Source organism: Chlorocebus sabaeus, chromosome X, assembly GCF_047675955.1.
Source record: "Chlorocebus sabaeus isolate Y175 chromosome X, mChlSab1.0.hap1, whole genome shotgun sequence".
NCBI classification, from domain to species: domain Eukaryota; kingdom Metazoa; phylum Chordata; class Mammalia; order Primates; family Cercopithecidae; genus Chlorocebus; species Chlorocebus sabaeus.
This window is the reverse complement of record NC_132933.1, coordinates 97,983-116,267: the sequence shown is the minus strand read 5'-3', so window position 1 is coordinate 116,267 and position 18,285 is coordinate 97,983. Positions and strand designations below refer to the sequence as shown.

General features: G+C 38.6%; 2 protein-coding genes across 6 annotated transcripts in view; one reads left to right on the top strand and one right to left on the bottom strand.

Annotated features, from left to right (window-relative positions):
• The window catches only part of SPRY3 (sprouty RTK signaling antagonist 3), a 119,831-nt gene extending 117,068 nt beyond the window's left edge, over positions 1-2,763 (bottom strand). Inside the window, exon 1 of the mRNA XM_007993219.3 lies at positions 2,657-2,763. The gene's annotated coding sequence lies outside the window, so the exon portion shown is untranslated. The remainder of the gene's footprint in view (positions 1-2,656) is intronic.
• The window catches only part of TMLHE (trimethyllysine hydroxylase, epsilon), a 113,239-nt gene continuing 97,295 nt past the window's right edge, over positions 2,342-18,285 (top strand). The window contains exons 1-2 of one of the 5 annotated variants that reach the window (XM_073013269.1): positions 2,342-2,512; positions 4,077-4,206. The gene's annotated coding sequence lies outside the window, so the exon portion shown is untranslated. The remainder of the gene's footprint in view (positions 2,513-4,076; positions 4,207-18,285) is intronic. The other 4 variants (XM_037989310.2, XM_073013270.1, XM_073013268.1 and 1 more) reach the window with 4 other exon arrangements.

The window sequence follows — 18,285 nt, the reverse complement described above, 5'->3', positions numbered from 1 at the left end:
AGATCACTAGTAGTTAGTTCTTTTAAAGACCATCTTTGATAAATCAAAGTTCAAAATCACAATTAACACATAGTTTTAACCACATTTCAAGAACTCAAGGTTATGAATATGATTAGAGATCATTAAAGCTTCATTGAGATGCTGATAAAACCAAGGTATAGATGTTAGTCAAAGATGATGACTCTCAGACATCATTTAATACAGTAGTCTATGCAAGAGACGCTGATAATTTGGCCTAGAGCGAGGGTCTAAAAATTACTGTCCACAGGGCAAATCCTGCCTCTTGCCTGTTTTTGTAAATAAACTTTTATTGGAACATACCTACATTCATTCATTTAGGTATTGTCTGTGACTTCTTTCACTCTATGAAAGCAGAATCTAATACTTGGAGACAGAGACTGTATGTGACTCAAAAAGCCTAAAATATTTACCAGCTGACCCTTCATAAAAAAAAAAAAAAAAAAAAAAAAAAAAAAAGCCAAACTCTGGTCCTGAATGTTAGCAGTACAGTGAGGGACAAATGCATGAGCAGATTATATTTTGGAAGCAGAACAAGAACAAGTTTGGTGTGTTCTAGGAATAGCTGGTGTGGCGGGAACATAAAAAGACCCAGATACTATTGTTTTTTTCTATTTTGTTTTCTAGCACATTTGTACCTATTGCTTTTATTCAGCTATTCATTCATTCCAAAAATATTAAGGAGTTCCACTCTGTGCCATACACCATGTGACCTGCTACACACACACACACACACACACACACACACACACACACAGAGGAAACAGTAAAATATCTGACTTTTATTTTATTACAAGCAAAATTTATATTTTATTAAAAGTAAAATATCCAGGCTCCCTAGAGTCTGGAACCAGATTACCTAGGTTTGAATCTCAGCTCTAAAATTTAACTGCCATGTGATCCTGGTGAAAATTGCTTAACCTACCTGTGCCTCGGTTGCCTTATCCTTAAAGTAGAAATAATATCATCTACCTTAAGTGTTTGATATAAAACACTTAGCCCAGTGTTTAGCATATAGTGCACATTTTATAAATGTTGGTTACAATTATTAAGGAAACTTGCTTCTTTTACTGACTCAAACAAACAGGTGTTGTCTATCAAACTCTTGCCTTTTCTGAGTACTTTGTGTTGATTTCAGCTTACCTTTAGTGAGCTCATTCACTCTTAATTGCTACAGTTATGATCTTCCTATTACAGGACATTGGATCATGCTGTTCTTTCTGCCTAAAACTTTTTTCGTTTTCCCATTTTCCCGGCCAACTCCAATTTGTTCTTTAAACATAAGGGCATAAGGGCATGGACTATATCTGGACTTTGTTTATCATTTTACACCCAGAGCTTAGTGCAGTGCCTGGCATACAGTAGGCACTCATTAATGTTTATTGCATGAACGAATACCAGTCAGACTAAATCTAGATTCTCATTGTATTTAATTTTTCCTCTTTATGTTACATTTATACTCTGGATATGTCCTTTTGCTTACACCCTGGTTCCAGAAATTTTTCAACAAATATTTATTAAATATATAGACATTTTAGACTCTGTGCTTGGAGAACAAATATGAAAAATACAAGTTTTCTACTCTCAAGAAGCTACTTACTCATTAGAGGACAATGACATGCAGAATGAGAAATTATAATCTAGAATAAGTGGTACTCATGAGGTCTGTAGGAGATCCATTGAGCATACTGGACCCAGGGAAAAGAAGAATACAAACTTATTTGGGAAAGATAGGGAAGGCTTCACAGAGGAGGTACTATCTAAATTGAGTCAAAAATAACAAGTAGCCGTTTTCCAAATAAACAAGTGCGGGGTAAGAGCATTCATGGCAGAAGGAATTCCAGAGCAAAGGTGTGGAGGCTTTTTCCTCTTTTGTTGATCCTGACTTCTACAAACCAATTCCTTTATTGCTTTTTTGACATTAGATTAACACTTTTAATCTCGAATCAATATAATCCTGCACAATTTCCCATTTTTAGTATATATGCATTTTTCGTTCCTAATAGGTATTCCCTTCTAGTGCTTACTGTACATAGCACTGTATCTGGACCCTGGGTTCAAGATGCTCAGCTGAATCGATGGGAGTAATGAGCGGTATATGACGTCCATAAAGTCAAGAAAGTGGTGGAAAGGTAGTAGAATTTTAGTTCTAGTAAACCTTGATAAACCACCATAAATAGAAGCACCTATGGCTTCAAATCTGTTTAATAAAGGCGATTGACTGCCCTGGCCCAATCCTTCAGAATGGGAGAGTAACGCCCTAGCACCGGGCGAAGTCCGGGGCGCCAGAGGCACCCACCCCGCACAGCCGGAAGGAGTGGGGCGGGGCCTAGAGGCTCTCCGCTGGGCCCGAGCGGGCTGGGGGAGGGGAGCGTCGGGCCGACGGTTTTGGGGGTGAAAAGGCAAAAGGCGGGTGAAAGGCTGCCTCCCGAGGCTCTCCTTGCTTGGAATTCTGCCCACTCTGCGAAGTTAGGAGTCACGACCTCCAGCACAGGTGGGTTCCGTCCCGTGGGTCAGGGAAGGGGTGTCCCGATGGGTGTTGCGGGTGGGTTTGCCCAGGCGCACGCTTTCAGGCCTGTCGCAGTGGGCGGCGGAGGCTCTCACCCGGGCTGCTGGGCCCAAGGGCGGTGGTACTCACCTTAACCCTGGCGGAGGAGAAGGCCACTCCTGCCTTGCCGCAGGGCTGTCGTCACGATCTGTGCCAGTTGCGCTACAGAGTCTGCCCGGAGATCAGCGTGAGGCCAGATGGGCCCAGCGCTCAGGAAGAGCTGGAAGAGCTGGAGCAAGCTGGCGTTGGGACTGACGCCCAGTGTACATTGTTTCAATCTCGGTCGAACTTTACAGCCCTGGATCTGTCACTGACTTGGTGTTTAGCTTTCAGCGAATCCCTGCCCTCTCCCTGCCTCACTTTGTTCGGCAGTAGAGTGGAAGGTGGAACTCAGCTGTCTACAAGATCTTGCAGCACTTTCTTTCGTTCTCATATCAACTAATGTGCTCTGCCCAGATTTTACCCTTTGTCTGCCCCTCTGAAGCAAGGCACTGGGTAAGTTAGGCTAGGAAGTTTTCTTTCTCTTCCGAAAATAATGGAAAAGCCTTTAAATACTCCTGACTGCCCTAGAAACGACATTCAAACCATTAACCAGATGATTGCCTAAAATGATGTTTGTTGAGTGGACATAGTACACTGCCTAGCAAAAGTCTCATGATAAACGAGTTGGGTGCTTTAACTCAGTCGCTGAAAGAAAAACTTGAGCTCTCATATTTAAGAAACACCTTCATAATCCACTCCCATGCAGTAGTCTTTTAGTGTTGCTTGTAGCTTGGTTTGCCCTTTCAGGACACACTGTAGTAAAAATTACACTTTATTTTACATTAAGTCAACTATAAAGAGAAAGGCCTATAAACATTATGGATCAACATTTTGGTGTCAACTTCTGGTTTCTCCTCATTAAGGAACTGGTGATAATGATAATGGTGACCATATATTATGCAAAATACTATAATTTTCACAACCACCCCAAGACGTTAAGTATGGTTATTTATCATAAGGCTTAAAAATCTTATAGTTTATCTCATAAACAGTGTGATGAACGGAATGTTTACTGCAGTGGTTGAGTATGAGGACTTGTTTAGTGTGCCCCACCTAGTTCTTTATTTCTTGGAAGCTTGGACTGGAACAGATCACTTCCTTGTTTTGGCGTCTGTTTCAGGAACCACCATTTGTTCTGTATTTCTGCTTGTCAACCCTGGGAACAACAGTAAAACCAGCCAAGCAGATCACTCGGTGTTTACAATGTTTCTGACAGCTGTGTTTTCTGCCTCCAGGGGGTGGGAGGGGGACCCCTAGATTAATAAACCTCTTTGTTGGGAAGAGTCTCTTCCTGCTTGGAGCAAAACAGAACGCAGATCCATCAGTTGGGCACCACTGTGATCCCCTTTCTATAACACTAAGCATCCCCCATGCTCATATGGGCTGTACATGCACCTGCCATTGCCCTGTGTAAAGATTTACAGGATAAGAAACCCTTGAAAGAACTCAGCCTGCTCCATACCTGTAGGTTCTAGGGAAGGAGTGACTGATACGTAGGTGAGTGTTCTTCTGGATGAGAGAAAGACCTCATGATTCCCCAAATGGTTTGCAAAGTGAGAAGAAAATTGTGCTGGACATCTACTGAGCCAACCTTAAGGGTGAGTTTTCTACTGGCTACTTGGCAGGACCTGATGTCTGCCTCGTTTAGCCATATTTTTACTCTATTCATCATACTCTGTTCGTTCACTCCAAAGGCAATCAATGAATGTCAACTCTGTGCCAGGATGCTGATCCATTCACTGAGATTGGCAGCACGGGAGGACAGCCAGTTCGGGAGGACAACAGGAATTCAACTTTAAGCATACTCAGTCTGAGGCCTCCTCACCTTTCCCCACTCCCTATATCTAACCACTACAAAATCTTGTCACTTCTACATCTTGAATATTTAAAAAATCCATCCACTTCTCTTGCCCCTATGGCCACTCCAGATTTCAAGCCAGCAACATTCTTTTTTAATTGATTTTAAAATTTTTATTTTAAAAGACCAAATGGTTGCTTGACCTTCGATTCTCATGAGAAAACTACAACCCTTACTGTCACCACCACCACAGCAACAACAACAAACAGCCTAATGACCTCTGTGTGATCCCTAATAAATTGGCAAAGTAAAGAGATGAATGTTCTCTTTTTTTTTCTTGATGCTGAATGTGTTTAAAAACATGTTTAGGATAATTAACGTGCCCTAAAATTCATGTATTTAAAGTGATTTTATAAATTTATTGGGTGGTGCAACCATCACTACAATCTAATTTTAGAACATTTGCATCACGTCAGTGACCTCTTCCTTGCCCATTTGCAGTCAGTCTTCATTACCACTCCCAGCATCAGTCAACCAGTAATCTACTTTCTGTGCCTATGGATTTGCCTATCCTGAAAATTTCATCTAAATAATGTCTCCAAAGTTTATTAATATTGTGGCATATATAAATACTTCATTCCTTTTTATAGCTGAGTGATATTCCATTGCATCAGTATACTACATTTTGTCTATCTAGTCATCAGTTGATGGACACTTGGATTGTTTCTATTTTTTGGCTATTTTGAATAAAGCTGCTATAAACATTTGTGTACAAGTTTTTGGGTGGACGTTCATTTTCAATTCTCTTGGTTAAACACCTATGAGTGGAATTACTTGGTCATATTATAACTGTATGTTTAATTTTCTGCCAAACTGTTTTCCCAAGGGGCTGTACTATTTTACAGTTGTTACATTTATATGAACTACCAGCAATGTATTTCTTCACATCATCACCACTTTTGTTATTTCCCCGTTTTTTTTTTTTTTTTTTTTTCAAATGTGTAGCTATTCTTGTGGGTGTGGAGTAGTATCTCATTGTGATTTAGATTTGCATTTCCCTAATGGCTAATTGAGCATCTTTTTATTTGATTGTTAGATATTTGTATATGTTCTTTGGAGAAATGTCTCCTCACATATATTACCCATTTCTGATTAGGTTGTTTCCTTACTATTGAGATGTAAGAGTTGCTTATATACAAGTCCTTTATCAGATATGTAGTTTGAAAATATTTTCTCCAAGTCTATGGTTTGTCTTTTCATTTTCTTACTATCGTATGTTGAAGAACAAAGGTTTTTACTTATTTTACTTTTATTTTAGTTTCAGAGGTACAGGGCCAGTTGGTTCTATAGATAAATTGTGTGTCACAGGGGTGTGGCGTACATATTATTTCATCACACAGGCAATAAGCATAGTACCCAATAGGTAGTTTTTTGATCCTCACCCTCCTCCTAACCTCCATCTTCAAGTAGACCCCAGTGTCTGTTGTCCCCTTGTTTGTGTCCATGTGTACTCAATGTTAGCTCCCATTTATAAATGAGAACATGTAGTGTTTGGTTTTCTGTTCCTGTGTTACTTTGCTTAGAATAATGGCTTCCAACTCCATCCATGTTGCTGCCAAGGACATGATCTCATTCTTTTTATGGCTGCATAGTATTCCATGGTGTATATGTACCAAATTTTCTTTATCCCATATACCATTGATGGGCATTTAGGTTGACTCCATGTTGTTGCTGTTGTCAGTAGTGCTGTGAAGAACATATGCATGCATGTGTCTTTATGGCAGAATGATTTATATTTCTTTGGGTATATACCCAATAATGGATGGCTGGGTCAAATGGTAGTTCTGTCTTAAGTTCTTTGAGGAATTGTCAAACTGCTTCCCACAGTGGCTGAACTAACTGACATTCCCAGCAGCAGTGTATAAGTGTTCCCTTTTCTTTGCAACATTCAACATCTGTTATTTTTGACTTTTTAATAATAGTCATCCTGACTGGTGTAAGATGGTATTTCATTGTGGTTTTCATTGATTAGTGATGTTGAGCATTTTTACATATGCTTGTTGACCACATGTATGTCTTCTTTTGAAAAGTGTCTATTCGTATCCTTTGCCCACTTTTTAATGAGGTTGTTTGGTTTTTGCTTGTTAATTTAAGTGCCTTATAGATTCTAGATATTAGCACTTTGTCAGATGCCTAGTTTGCAAATATTTTCTCCCATTCTATGTGTTGTCTATTTACTCTATTGATAGTTTCTTTTGCTGTACAGAAGTCCTTCAGTTTAACTAGGTGCTATTTATCAATTTTTGTTATTGTTGCCATTGCTTTTGATGTCTTTGTCATGAAATATTTGACAGGGCCCATGTCTAGAATGGTATTGCCTAGGTCTTCTTCAAGGGTTTTTATGGTTTTAGTTGTTACATTTAAGTCTAATCCATTTTGGGTTGATTTTTGTATATGGTGTAAAGAAGGGGTCTGGTTTCTATCTTCTACACACAGCAACCAGCAATCCTAGCACCATTTGTTGAATAGGGAGTATTTACCCCATTACTTGTTTTTGTCAGTGTCAAAGATCAGATGGCTGTAGGCACACAACTTTATTTCTGGGCTCTCCACTTTGTTCCATTGGTCTATATGTCTGTTGTTGTACCAGTACCATGCTCTTTTGGTTACTGTAGCCTTGTATAGTTTGAAGTCAAGTAATGTGATGCTTCCAGGTATGTATTTTTGCTTAAGATTTCTTTGGCTATTTGGGCTCCTTTTTGGTTCCATATGAATTTTAGAATAATATTATTTTAATTATGTGAAGAATGTCATTGGTAGTTTGATAAGAATAGCATTGAATCTATAAAATGCTTTGAGCGGTATGGCTATTTTAACAATATTGATTCTTCCTATCCATGAGCATGGAATTATTTTTCATTTGTTTGTATCATCTCTGATTTCTTTCAGCAGTGTTTTGTAATTCTCATTGCAGATATCTTTCATCTCCCAGGTTAGCTGTATTCTCAGGTATTTTATTCTTTTTATGGCTATTGTGAATGGGATTGCATTCTTTATTTGGTTCTCAGCTTGGACATTATTGATGTATAGAAATGCTACTGATTTTTGCACATTGATTTTGTAGCCTGAAACTTTGCTAAAGTTGTTGATATGATCTCGGAGATTTTTGTCAGAGACTATGGGGTTTTCTATGCATAAAATCATATTGTCTGCAAACAGAGATAGTTTGACTTCCTTTCTTCCTATTTGAGTGCCTTTTATTTCTTTCTTTTGCCTGATTGCTCTGGCCAAGACTTCCCATAGTATGTTGACAGTGGGCATCCTTGTCTTGTTCCAGTTCTTAGGGAGAATGCTTCCAGTTTTGCTCATTCAGTATATGTTGGCTGGGGGTTTGTCATAGATAGCTCTTATTATTTTGAGGCATGTTCCTTCAGTGCCTAGTTTGTTGAGGGTTTTTAATATGAATGGATACTGAAATTTATCAAAAGCCTTTTCTGCATCTGTTGAAATGAACATGTGGTTTTTGTTTTTAGTTTCATTTATGTGATTAATAACATTTATTGATTTGCAAACATCGAACCAACCTTGCATCCCAGGGATAAACCCTGCTTGATCTTGGTGAATTAGCTTTTTGGCATGCTACATTCTTCACGGATATTGGCCTGAAGTTTTCCTTTGTTGTTGTGTGTTTGCCAGGTTTTAGTATCAGCATGCTACTGGCCTCAAAGAAGGAGTTAGGAAGGAGTCCCTCCTCAATTCTTTGGAATAGTTTCAATAGGAATGGTACCAGCTCTTCTTTTATGTCTGGTAGAATTCAGCTATGAATCCTTCTGGACCTGCATTTTTTTCTGGTTTGTAGGCTTTTCATTACTGATTCAATTTTGGAACTTGTTAGTGGTCTGCTCAGGGTTTGAATTTCTTCCTGGTTCAGTCTTAGGAGGTTGTATGTTCCAGTAATTTATCAGTTTATTCTAGGTTTTCTAGTTTGTGTGCAGAAAGGTGTTCATAATAGTCTCTGATGGGTTTTTTTTTTTTTTTTTTTGGTATTTCTATGGGGTTGGTGATGATGTCCCCTTTATCATTTTCATTTTTGATTGCTTATGTCTTCTCTTTTTTCTTTGTTAGTCTAGCTAGTGGTCCATCTTATTTATTCTTTAAAGAAACCAGTCTCATTGATTTCATTGATTTTTTTAAATCATTGAATGTTATAATCTTTCCTTTTGATACTGTTTTAGCTGTGTCTCAGAGATTCTGATATGTTGTATCTTTGTTGTCATTAGTTTCCAAGAATTTATTGATATCTGACTTAATTTCATTGTTTACTCAAAAGTCGTTCAGGAGTAGGTTGTATAATTTCCGTGTAATTTTACAGTTTTGACCAATCTTCTTGGTATAGATTTCTATTTTTATTGTGCTGTGGTCAGAGAATGTGGCTGGTATGATTTTTGTTGTTGTTGGTTTTAATTTGCTGATAATTGTCTTATGGCTGACTGTGTGGTCGATAGAGTATGTGCTATTTGCAGATGTGAAGAATGTATAGTCTGTTGTTTTCGGGTGGATTGTTGTGTAGATGTCTGTTAGCTCCACTTGATCAAATATTGAGTTCAGGTCCCAAATATCTTTGTTAGTTTTCTGCCTCGAGGATCTGTCTAATACTGTCAGTGGGGTATTGAAATCTCCCACTATTATTTTATAGTTATCTAAGTTTCTTCATAGGTCTCTGAAAACTGGTTTTATGAATCTGGGTGCTCCTGTGTTGGCTGCATATATATTTAGGATAGTTAAGTCTTCTTGTTGACTCTTTACCATTTGTAATGTCCTTCTTTGCCTTTTTTCGTCATTGTTGGTTTAATGTCTATTTTGTCTGAAATTAAAATAGTATCCCTGCTTTTTTTTTTTTTTGTTCTTTGTTTGCTTTGTAGGTTTTTCTCCATCCATTTACTTTGAGCCTATGGGTGTCATTGTATGTGAGATGGGACTCTTGAAGACAGCATACCACTGGGTCTTGCTTCTTTATCCAACTTGCCACTTGGATACCTTTTAATTTTGGCATTTAGCCATTTACACGTAAGATTAATATTGGTATGTGCAGATTTGATCCTGGCATCATGTTGTTAGCTAGTCATTATGTACACTTGATTGTGTGGTTGCTTTATAGTATCAGTGGTCTATGTATTTAAGTGTGTTTTTGTGGTGGCCAGTAATGGTCTTTTGTTTCCATATTTAGCACTCCCTTTAAGGACCTCTTGTAAGGCAGGTCTGATGGTAATGACTTCCCTTAGCATTTGCTTGTCTAAAAAAAGATCTTATTTCTCCTTTACTTATGAAGCTTAGTTTGGCTGGATATGAAATTCTTGGTTGTAGTTTCTTTTCTTTAAGAATGCTGAATCTAGGCCCCCAATCTCTCTTGACTTGCAAGATTTCTGCTGAAAGGTCTGCTGTTAGCCTGATGGAGCATCTGATGACTATGTGTCTTGGGGATGGTCCTCTTGTATAGTTATTGCAGTGGTTCTCTGAATTTCCTAAATTTGAATGTTGGCCTTTCTAGTGAGGTTTGGGAAATTTTCTTGGACAGTAGTATGTTTTTCAGCTCTATCATATGAGTTTGGTTCTTTCTTAAAATGACCATTTCATCTTTCAGCTCCTGTATTGTGTTTTTGTAATCCTTAAATTCCTTGGATTCAGTTTCCACTTTCTCATGGATCTCAAATGATCTTAATTCCTATCCACATTCTGAATTCTATATCTGCCATTTTAGCCATTTCAGCCTGGTTAAGAATCCTTGCTGGGGAACTAGTGTTGTTTGGAGGAAAAAAGACACTCTGGCTTTGTGAGTTGTCAGCGTTCTTGTGCTGGTTCTTTCTCCTCTGTGTGGGCTAATGTTTCTTTAACTGTGGTGTAATTTGAGTATAGTTAGTTGATCTCATTTCCGGACATTATCAGAGTGCTGGTGCTTTGTGCAGGTCTTTATTTGTAGCTGAATTCTTGTCCTTGGTTTCACAGAGGGATATATTAACTAAGTATTTTTGGTGTCAAAATTTGGGCTGTGATCCAGTAGATGGTGCTTAAGTGTAATGGCCATTAGGCTCTTGCTCAGCCACGTGACTCCTCTATTTCCTTGTGTTTGTGGCCATACTCCCTCTTAGTGCTCTGAGGGTGTGGGCTCCTCTCCCACTTAAGTGCTGGCTGCAGAGCTTGGCTTGACACTCTTGGGCTTCACATGCAGCCTTTGGGTGAACTCAGACTTTGTGTTCCCTCCCCAGCTTAGGAGAAGCAGGGGCAGGGACCTTGGCAGTGGCAATTGCAGAGGGCCTTTCACTTGTCTTTTGGGTCTCCACTCCAGAGAAATGCAGAGATACTATCATTTGGAGCATTCATCCTGGGGTGGAGTGGCTGCATTGTGGGCCTGAGCCAGGGGGCCCTGCCTGGTGATGAATGGGGAGAGGGAGAAGGGAGCTCACAGGGAAGACAGACTAGCCTCTTCTCCTTCGGTTGGCTGTGGCATGATGGAGGTATGAGTACAACACTCAGGGTGTTTGTTCCTTCCCTAATCCAAGGGCAGCAAGGGCAGTACCACTGCAGTGGCAGTCTCAAAGGGCATTTCATTTGCCTCTGGGAGCTCTACCCCAGAGCAACACAAAGCCACTGACAATGGGAATGTTCAGCCAGCAGGTAGGGCAGTTGTTATGTGGGCCCAAGCCAGGGGCCCTGCTTGGTGAAGACCAGGGGGTTGGAGGCTCACAGAGATGAGAGACTTGGCTCTATTCTGTATGGCAACTGTGGCATGTTAGAGGTGCAAGTAAATCCCTCAGGCTCTTTATTCCTTCCCCAGTTTGAGGGCAGCAAGGACAGAGCTGCTACAATGGCAGTGGCAGAGGGGCTGTCAGTTCTTTATTTTTGATAAAATCCAAGTTATCTTTTTTCTTTTGTCAATTGTGTTTTTTGGTGTTGTATCTAATAATTATTTGCCTAACCCAATATCATGAAGGTTTTCCTATATTTCTAAAAGTTTTATAGTTTTACCTCTTTCATTTATGTCTTTGATTCATTCTGAGTTATTTTGTATATGGTGTAAGGTGAAGGTCTTCATTAATCTTTTTGCATGTGGATATTCAGTTGTACTATCATCATTTGTTGAAAAACTAACCTTTTCCTGTTGAATTGCCTTGGAACCTTTTTTGAAAACCAATCGACCATAAATATAAGGGTTTATAGCTGAACTCTCAATTGTGTTCCATTAATTTATATTTCTATTCTTATGCCAGTCCCTACTGTCTTGACTATTGTGGCATGGTAATATGTATTTAAATTGAGAAGGGTGAATCCTCAAATTCTGTTCTTCTTTTTCAACATTGTTTTGGGTATTCTGGTTTCTTTCCATTTCCATATAAATATGAGGATCATCTTGTCAATTCCTTCCTTCCTTCCTTCCTTCCTTCCTCTCTCCCTCCCTCCCTCCCTCCCTCCCTCCCTCCTTCCTTCCTTCCTTCCTTCCTTCCTTCCTTCCTTCCTTCCTTCCTTCCTTCCTTCCTTCTTCCTTCCTTGTTAGACAGGGTCTTGCTCTGTTGCTCAGGCTGGAGTGCAATGACACAATTGCAGCTCATTGCAGCCTCAACCTCCCAGGTTCAAATGATCCTCCCACCTCAGTCTCCTGAGTACCTGGGACTACAGGTGTGCACCACTATGTCTCGCTATTTTAACAATATTTTTGTAGAGATGTGGTCTCCCTATTTTGCCCAGGCTGGTCTCAAACTCCTGGGCTTAAGCCATCCTCCTGCCTTGGCCTCCCAAAACACTGGGATTATAGGCATGAACCATCATGCCCAGCCTCTGCTTTGATTTTGGTAGAGATTGCACTGAATCTATACATCAATTTGGGGTGAACTGCCAACAAACAGTATTGGATTTTTCAATCCATGAACTTGAAATACCTCTCAATTTATTCAGATGTTCTTTAATTTTCCTCAACAATGTTTTGTAGTTTTCAGTGTAAAAATCTTTCACTTTTTTTGTTAAATTTATTCCAGAATATTTTAATTTTTGGTACTGTTGTGAATTATTTTTATAATATCACTTTATGATTTTTTGCAAGTGTACAGAAATACAAATTGCCTTTGTACATATTGATTTGGTATCCTGTGACTTTGAGTAGAATTATTAGTTTTAATATTGTGTATGTACGTGTCCATGTGTACGTGTGCATGTGAGTGTGTGGGTATATTCCTTAGGGTTTTCTCATTCAGGATTATGTCAAGGACAGTTTTTCTTTTTTTCCCCAGCCTGGATACCTTTTACTTCTTTTTCTTGCCTAATTCCCCTGGCTAGCATCTCCAGTATAGTGTTGAATAGGAATGACAGGAGTGAACATCTTTGTTTTTTTTCTGGTCTTAGGGGAAATATTCAGTCCTTCATCACTAAATGTGATGTTAGCTGTGCATATTTTGTAGATGTTCTTTATCAGGTTGAGGAAGTTTTACTAATTGGTTGAGTTTTTATGTTTGATCATGAATGAGCATTAGATTTTGTCAGATGGTTTATCTGCATCTATAGAAATGATCACGTGGTTTTTGTTCGTTATTCTACACGATACATTATTAACTAATGTAACATAGGGTATTACCTTAATTTGGGGGTGTTAAACGAAACTTGCCTTCCTGGAATAAATCTCTTTTTGTCATGATATACAATCCTTTTTGAAATACTGGTGAATTTGATTTGCTAACATCTTGTTAAGGAATTTTGCATTTGTATTCATAAGGGAAGTTGAATTGTAGGCTTCTTTTCTTATAATGTATTTGTTTTGTTTGATGTCAGAGACTAGCTTCATAGAATTAGTTGGGGAGAGTTTTGTTGTCACATGTGTGTATGTTTATAATTAATCTTCCTGATGAATAGACCCTTTCATCACTATAAAATGTCCGTCTTTTTCTGTAGCATTTTTTTCTTAAAGTCTGTTTTGTCTGATATTAGATACCAGTCTAACCACTCCAGCTCTTTTATGGTTGCTCTTTGTTTTATATGATTTTTTCATTCTTTTATTCTTTTAACCTATTTATGTCTTCACATTAAAGTGTGTCTTTCCATTATTGTAGTTGGCATATCCTTGGAGTGTGTTTTTCATCCAGTCTCACAATGTTTATGTTTTGATTGGACTGTTTAACCCATTTATACTTACAGATGTACATCTGGCTTTATCCATTTATTTCATTGTTTCTTGACTTCTTCGTTCCTCTGTTTCTCCTTTATTACCTTCTTTTATGTTATATAGCTAATTTCTTGTGTACCATTTAAATCCTTTTTTGATGTTTTTACTGTAATTTCTAGAGCTTTTTTATTGAATGCTCTGGGGATTACAATATGTATGTCAACTTGAAATAACCTACTTTAGATTAATAATAATTTAATTTCAGCAACACAGGGAAGTTTTCTCCACCTATTCTTTGTGCTATTAATACAGTATATTTTACATCTTAATATGTTATAAGCCCAACAACACAGTTTTAAAAATATTGTTTTATGTAGTTTTCCTTTAAAAGAAAGTAAGAAAAGTATGTATTTTCTCTTTTATGTTTACTTATATAATTACCTTTACTAATCCTCTTTATTTCTTCCTATGGATTCAAGTTACCATCTGGTGTCATTTCCTTTTAGCTGAAGAACTTACTTTAGTATTTTTTGTAAGGTAGGTCTGTTAGCAATGAATTCTCTGTCTTTGTGTATTGTGGAATTTCTTTATTTCACATTCATTTTTGAAGGATAATTTTTCTGGATATAGAATTCTTAGTTGAAAATTTGGGTTTTTTTTCTTTCAGCATTTTGCTATTCCACTGCCTTCTGGCCTCCCCCACAGGGTGTGGCCTCTGATGCTTTTACTCAGTTTTTTTGATTGTTGTTGTTATTATGCTAGCTTCCAGGGGTAACTGCTGGGCCATATTTTAGTGGTCATCCAATGATTGTTCATATGTTGTGCTTAAACACCTTCTGCCAATGAGAAGGGTTCCACAGTTTGCTAAAAGTATCTATGTGTGGGCTGGGGCATGCATTCCAGATTTACACAGTTTAGAAATTACCTTTGCTATTACTTCCTACTGTATAACACCTCACATTTAGGCAAAGTCTAGTAGATAAGTGAGGCACTCTTCAGTTTCTCCTGAGCATGTGCACAGACTTGGAGACCCCCAGGGATATGTAGGACCTTATTTAAAGCCCAGTATAGCTGTCTCATGCAGTAGATTACTCTGTTAAATTTTAGGCTGGTCTCTCATTTGCTTCAACCAGTATTGCAACTTTTGTCAGCTGTGATGTTGGTCGTTCCCAGTTGATTAGTTCTTTGTGGCGGAGTCAAGTGTCTTGTGCCTCTAGTCAGCCATCTTGAAAAACTCTACCACTTCCCTTTTTGTAACAAATATTTTGTACCAATTTCTTTATTAACCAGAAGTGAAGAAGTGAAATTCATAGATAACATAACCTACCTATACACATATTTAAAATATGAGCACAATGTCCTAACTGGAATTTAAAGGAAAAATTAAATGCAAGTGATTTATAATGATGTATTTAAATGTGTAAATGCTGAAACATGACTACCTGAAGAGGCCAAATATTTACATCTATACACTGATTGCCATGAATGTGACAGCTACAAATATAATACCACAAAGTGTAATTATCATTGGTGACATGATTTTCTACAACAATAATCTTGGATAAATTTCTGAACAAAAGAAAATATACTATTCTCTCAATCTACTTGGTAGATTTACTCCTAGAAAATTCAGTATATAGTAAATTCATGCAAAAATACCATGTTTATATGTAACAAAAGGAGGTAGGTTCTGGCCTCTGGTAATTATAAACAGGTTTTTCATTTGTAGGCATGTCAAGGTTAATACTAAAAAGTTTAGGCAGGATTCTCTATTGCCTGGGACTGTCCTGAACACTTCAGGATGCCTAATATCTCTGATGCCACTAAATGTCAATGTTAGTAATTCCCCTCCAATCATTGTGATAACCAACCTGCCCCATACACATTTCCAACACACTCCCTAGACATGGCAAGATGCCTGTTGATGGTGGCAAGATGCCTATTGAAAACCACTACTTTAGGATAAAGTATATGCATATCCTCAACTCTACTAGATAAAAAAATATCAAACTCATTTTCAACATGGTTGTATCAATTTTTGTCTCACTGTCACTATATAAATGGAAATGCTTTTATATCTTATTGTTAAGTATGTTTGTTATGTTTCCATACCCCTTAACAGGCTAAGGAAGTTCCATTCTATGCCTAATTTACTAAGAGACTTTTTAAATATTGTGAATGGATATATTATCTATTTTTTTCTGTACATATTGAAGTTAGTGTATTTTGCCTCTATCACCTATTAATTTTTTGAATTCTATAATATATTTTCTAAAATTTAAGCAACCTTGAACATGATGATTCATGTCTTTAATTTTTTTCTTGGATTTGCTCTGCTAATATATTTTGTTTGTGTTCTTGACAAGCATGTTTGTGAGTGAGATTGGTCTGTAAGTGTGTTGTCTTGGTTTGATTTTGATTTAAACATTATACTTGCCTTAAACATGAGTATGGGAGTGTTTTCTCTTTATTTGTTCTCAGGAAGAGTTTGTATAATATGGAAGTACAGTTAACTCTTGAACAATGTGGGGGTTAGGGCTTCTGACTCTTGCACAGTCGAAAATCCATGTGTAATTTTTTATTCCCCCAAACTTAACTACTAATAGCCTAATATTGACTGGAAGCCTCACTGATAACATAAACAGTCAATTAACACATGCTTTTATGTTATACGTATTATATACTGTATTCTTATGTGAAGATCAGAAGGCTGAGAAGGAGGACTAGGAGGAGTTGACCTCACTGTCTCAGGAGTGGCAGAGGTGGGAGGGGTGGAGGAGGTGGAATGGGAGGCAGGAGAGACAGGAACACTCATTGTAACTACAGAAAAACATCATAATTTCTGTCTGTCTTTTTTGTTTATCATTTCTCTAAAAATTTTCCTATATGGTACCAATTCTTCTACCATTTGCTTTAGTTTCAGTGCCCATATCATAGAAAAGTCCATATTGTAAAAAATAAAAAAGCAGTCTTGAATAATCAGAACCCTTCTTCCGTATTGTCTAGTGTCAATTTCTTTTCTGGCACTGCTTCATCTACATCTTCCTCATCATCTGGCACTGTTTCGGAAGCACTCATCTCCATCAAGTCGTCATTTAAAAATTTTTAAATTCCTGTGGCATGGTATCTATTAGTTCTTGGACTTTTCCAATATTCCTGTCTTGAAACTCTTGACTCTTCCACCTGTTTTTGCCATATGTGCAATCTATTTCATGATTAACTTGATTGGCTCTGTCATAAGTCTATGAAGTCATGTACAACATCTGGACACAGTTTTCTTCAACAGAAATTTATTGTTTGGGGCTTTATGGCTTTCATGCCTTTTTCTATGACAATGATGGCATCTTTTTTTTTTTTTTGAAAAGGATTTTATTTTGAAGAATGTACAGGTTGAGTATTCCTTATCTGAAATGCTTGGCACCAGAAGTGTTTCAGATAGTTTTTTTGGAATATTTGCATTACATACTTACCAGTTGAGCATCTTTAATCCCAAAATCCAAAATCTAAAATTCTCCAGTGAGTATGTCCTTTGAGCATCTGTCAGTGCTCAAAAAGTTTCAGATTTTGGATTGTTGAATTTGGGATACTCAACTTGTATTAGCTTAGGTAAAAAATGCTTAAGAAACACTGAGCCGGGGGTGCCCAAGATGGACAAGTAGGAACAGCTCCAGCCTCCAGGTCCCAGCATGAGTGACACAGAAGATGGGTGATTTCTGTATTTTCAACTGAGGTACTGGGTTCATCTCACTGGGGTGTGTCAGACAGTTGGTGCTGGTCAGTGGGTACAGCCTAACCAGCAAGAGCTGAAGCAGTGTGAGGCATCTCCTCACCTGGGAAGTGCAAGGGGAAGGGAATTTCTTTTCCTAGCCAAGGGAAACTGAAACACACAACACCTGGAAAATCGGGTAACTCCCACCCTAATACTGTGCATTACCAAGGGTCTTAGCAAATGGCCCACCAGGAGATTATATCCCACTCCTGATATGGGAGGGTCCCACGCCCACTGAGCCTCCCTCATTGCTAGCACAGCAATCTGAGATCTAACTGCAAGGCGGAAGCGAGGCTGTGGGAGGGGCATGCACCATTGCTGAGGCTTAAGTAGGTAAACAAAGCCACCCAGAAGCTCGAACTGGGTGGAGCCTACCACAGCTCAAGGAGGCCTGCCTGCCTCTGTAGACTCCACCTTTGGGGACAGGGCATAGCTAAACAAAAAGCAGCAGAAACCTCTGCAGATGTAAATGTCCTTGTCTGACAGCTTTGAAGAGAGCAGTGGTTCTCCCAGCACAGAGGTTGAGATCTGAGAATGGACAGACTGCCTGCTCAAGTGGGTCCCTGACCCCTGAGTAGCCTAACTGGGAGACATCCCCCACTAGGTGCAGACGGACACCTCGCACCTCGCACAGCTGGGTAGACCTCTGAGACAAAGCTTCCAGAGCAAGAATCATACAGGAACACTTGCTGTTCAGCAATATTCTATCTTCTGCAACCTCCGCTGCTGATACCCAGGGAAACAGGGTCTGGAGTGGACCTCAAGCAAACTCCAACAGACCTGCAGCTGAGGGTCCTGAATGTTAGAAGGAAAACTAACAAACAGAAAGGACACCCACACCAAAATCCCATCAGTACCTCACCATCATCAAAGACCAAAGGCAGATAAAACCACAAAGATGGGGAAAAAGCAGTGCAGAAAAGCTGGAAATTCAAAAAATCAGAGCGCATCTCCCCCTCCAAAGG